The sequence below is a fragment of the Triticum aestivum genome, chromosome 1B (genome assembly GCF_018294505.1).
Source record: "Triticum aestivum cultivar Chinese Spring chromosome 1B, IWGSC CS RefSeq v2.1, whole genome shotgun sequence".
NCBI lineage: Eukaryota > Viridiplantae > Streptophyta > Magnoliopsida > Poales > Poaceae > Triticum > Triticum aestivum.
This window is the reverse complement of record NC_057795.1, coordinates 633,429,632-633,434,448: the sequence shown is the minus strand read 5'-3', so window position 1 is coordinate 633,434,448 and position 4,817 is coordinate 633,429,632.

The following is a 4,817-nucleotide window of genomic DNA, read 5'->3' as shown; positions in this document are numbered from 1 at the left end:
ACATGTGTGGATACATAGACAACACCATGTCCCTAGTGAGCCTCTAGTTGACTAGCTCGTTAATCAATAGATGGTCACGGTTTCCTGACCATGGACATTGGATGTCATTGATGACGGGATCACATCATTAGGAGAATGATGTGATGGACAAGACCCAATCCTAAGCCTAGCACAAAGATCGTGTAGTTCGTATGCTAAAGCTTTTCTAATGTCAAGTATCTTTTCCTTAGACCATGAGATTGTGCAACTCCCGGATACCGTAGGAATGCTTTGGGTGTACCAAACGTCACAACGTAACTGGGTGGCTATAAAGGTGCATTACAGGTATCTCCGAAAGTGTCTGTTGGATTGGCACGAATCGAGACTGGGATTTGTCACTCCGTGTAAACGGAGAGGTATCTCTGGGCCCACTCGGTAGGACATCATCATAATGTGCACAATGTGACCAAGGGGTTGATCACGGGATGATGTGTTACGGAACGAGTAAAGAGACTTGCCGGTAACGAGATTGAACAAGGTATCGGTATACCGACGATCGAATCTCGGGCAAGTACAATACCGCTAGACAAAGGGAATTGTACACGGGATCGATTGAGTCCTTGACATCGTGGTTCATCCGATGAGATCATCGTGGAACATGTGGGAGCCAACATGGGTATCCAGATCCCGCTGTTGGTTATTGACCGGAGAACGTCTCGGTCATGTCTGCATGTCTCCCGAACCCGTAGGGTCTACACACTTAAGGTTCGATGACGCTAGGGTTATAAAGGAAGTTTGTATGTGGTTACCGAATGTTGTTCGGAGTCCCGGATGAGATCCCGGAAGCCACGAGGAGTTCCGAAATGGTCCGAAGGTAAAGATTTATATATGGAAAGTTGTTGTTCGGGTTCCGGAAAAAGTTCGGGTTTTTTCGGTATTGTACCGGGAAGCTTCCAGAAGGTTCCGGAGGATTACGGAGGGGTCCGGAGGTCCGGAAATTGTTCCACCACGTCCAATACAGTAGCATGGGCTGTAAGGGGGCGCCCTAGCCTTTATGGGCCAAGGGAACCAGCCCCCCAAGGCCCATGCGCATGGGAAGGGGGAAACCCTAAAGGGGGAGGCCTCCACTTGACTTGGGAGGCACTCCTCCCCCTTGGCTGCACCCCTTGGGGTGGGAAACCCTAAAGGGGGCGCAGCCCCCCTTCCCCCTATATATAGTTGAGGTTTGGGGCTGCTAAACACATGAGAACTTCTCCCTCTTAGTGCAGCCGTGCCTCTCCTCCTCCTCCTCTCCCATGGTGGTTGGCGAAGCCCTGCGGGATTGCCACGCTCCTCCATCACCACCACGCCGTTGTGCTGCTGCTGGATGGAGTCTTCCTCAACCTCTCCCTCTCTCCTTGCTGGATCAAGGCGTGGGAGACGTCACCGGGCTGTACGTGTGTTGAACGCGGAGGTGCCGTCCGTTCGGCACTAGGATCTCCGGTGATTTGGATCACGACGAGTACGACTCCTTCAACCCCGTTCTCTTGAACGCTTCCGCTTAACGATCTACAAGGGTATGTAGATGCACTCTCCTTCCCCTCGTTGCTGGTTTCTCCATAGATAGATCTTGGTGACACGTAGGAAAATTTTGAATTTCTGCTACGTTCCCCAACAGTGGCATCATGAGCTAGGTCTATTGCGTAGATTCTTTGCACGAGTAGAACACAAAGTAGTTGTGGGCGTTGATTTGTTCAATATGCTTACCGTTACTAGTCCAATCTTGTTTCGACGGTATTGTGGGATGAAGCGGCCCGGACCGACCTTACACGTACTCTTACGTGAGACAGGTTCCACCGACTGACATGCACTTGGTGCATAAGGTGGCTAGCGGGTGCCAGTCTCTCCCACTTTAGTCGGAACGGATTCGATGAAAAGGGTCCTTATGAAGGGTAAATAGCAATTGGCATATCACGTTGTGGTTTTGCGTAGGTAAGAAACGTTCTTGCTAGAAACCCATAGCAGCCACGTAAAACATGCAAACAACAATTAGAGGACGTCTAACTTGTTTTTGCAGGGTATGCTATGTGATGTGATATGGCCAAGAAGAATGTGATGAATGATATGTGATGTATGAGATTGATCATGTTCTTGTAATAGGATTCACGACTTGCATGTCGATGAGTATGACAACCGGCAGGAGCCATAGGAGTTGTCTTAATTTATTGTATGACCTGCGTGTCATTGAACAACGCCATGTAACTTACTTTACTTTATTGCTAAACCGTTAGCCATAGAAGTAGAAGTAGTCGTTGGCGTGACAACTTCATGAAGACACGATGATGGAGATCATGATGATGGAGATCATGGTGTCAAGCCGGTGACAAGATGATCATGGAGCCCCGAAGATGGAGATCAATGGAGCTATATGATATTGGCCATATCATGTCACACTATATAATTGCATGTGATGTTTATCATGTTTATGCATCTTGTTTACTTAGGACGACGGTAGTAAATAAGATGATCCCTTACAAAATTTCAAGAAGTGTTCTCCCCTAACTGTGCACCGTTGCTACAGTTCGTCGCTTCTAAGCACCACGTGATGATCGGGTGTGATGGATTCTTACGTTCACATACAACGGGTGTAAGACAGTTTTACACAGCGAAAACACTTAGGGTTAACTTGACGAGCCTAGCATGTACAGACATGGCCTCGGAACACGGAGACCGAAAGGTCGAGCATGAGTCGTATAGTAGATACGATCAACATGAAGATGTTCACCGATGATGACTAGTCCGTCTCACGTGATGATCGGACACGGCCTAGTTGACTCGGATCATGTAATCACTTAGATGACCAGAGGGATGTCTATCTGAGTGGGAGTTCATAAGATGAACTTAATTATCCTGAACATAGTCAAAAGATCTTTGCAAATTATGTCGTAAGCTCGCGCTTTAGTTCTACTGTTTTAGATATGTTCCTAGAGAAAATATAGTTGAAAGTTGAAAGTAGCAATTATGCGGACAGTAGAAAGCTTATGTCCTTAATGCACTGCTCAGTGTGCTGAACCCCAAACGTCGTTTGAGGATGTTGCGAACATCGGACATACACGTTTTGATAACTACGTGATAGTTCAGTTAAACGGTTTAGAGTTGAGGCACTAAAGACGTTTTCGAAACATCGCGGAACATATGAGATGTTTCGAGGGCTGAAATTGGGATTTCAGGCTCGTGCCCACGTCAAGAGGTATGAGACCTCCGACGATTTTCTTAGCCTGCAAACTAAGGGAGAAAAGCTCAATCGTTGAGCTTGTGCTCAGATTGTCTGAGTGCAACAATCACTTGAATCGAGTGGGAGTTGATCTTCCAGATGAGATAGTGATGTTTCTCCAAAGTCATTGCCACCAAGCTGCTAGAGCTTCGTGATGAACTATAACATATCAGGGATAGATATGATGATCCTTGAGGTATTCACGATGTTTGACACCGCGAAAGTAGAAATCAAGAAGGAGCATCAATTGTTGATGGTTGGTGAAACCACTAGTTTCAAGAAGGGCAAGGGCAAGAAGGGATACTTCATGAAACGGCAAATCAGCTGCTGCTCTAGTGAAGAAACCCAAGGTTGAACCCAAACCCGAGACTAAGTGCTTCTGTAATAAGGGGAACAACCACTGGAGCAGAATTACCCTAGATACTTGGTAGATGAGAAGGCTGGCAAGGTCGATAGAAGTATATTGGATATACATTATGTTAATGTGTACTTTACTAGTACTCCTAGTAGCACCAGGGTATTAGATACCGGTTCGGTTGCTAAGTGTTAGTAACTCGAAATAAAAGCTACGGAATAAACGGAGACTAGCTAAAGGTGAGCTGACGATATGTGTTGGAAGTTTTTCCAAGCTTGATGTGATCAAGCATCGCACGCTCCCTCTACCAACGAGATTGGTGTTAAACCTAAATAATTGTTATTTGGTGTTTGCGTTGAGCATAGGCATGATTGGATTATGACTATCGCAATACGGTTATTCATTTAAAGAGAATAATGGTTACTCTATTTATTTGAATAATACCTTCAATGGTCTTGCACCTAAAATGAATGGTTTATTGAATCTCGATCGTAGTGATACACATTTTCATGCCAAAAGATATAAGATAGTAATGATAGTACCACTTACTTGTGGCACTGCCATGTAAGTCATAATGGTATAAAACGCATGAAGAAGCTCCATGTTGATGGATCTTTGGACTCACTCGTTTTTGAAAAGTTTGAGACATGCGAACCATGTCTATTGGTGTATATGCATGAAGAAACTCCATGCAGATGGATCGTTTGGACTCACTTGATTTTGAATCACTTGAGATATGCAAATCATACCACATGGGCAAGATGACTGAAAAGCCTCGTTTTCAGTAAGATGGAACAAGATAGCAACTTGTTGGAAGTAACACATTTTGATGTGTGCAGTCCAATGAGTGCTGAGGCATGCAGTGAATATCGTTATGTTCTTACTTCACAGATGATTCGAGTAGATGTTGAGAATATTTTCTTGATGAAACACAAGTCTGAATTATTGAATGGTTCAAGTAATTTCAGAGTGAAGTAGAAGATCATTGTGACAAGAGGATAAAATGTCTATGATATGATCATAGAGATGAATATCTGAGTTACGAGTTTTGGCACGCAATTAAGACATTGTGGAAATTGTTTCACAATTAATACCGCCTGGAACACCATAGTGTGATGGTGTGTCCGAACATCATAGTTGCACCCTATTGGATATGGTGGGTACCATGATGTCTCTTATCGAATTACCACTATCGTTCATGGGTTAGGCATTAGAGACAACCGCACTCAC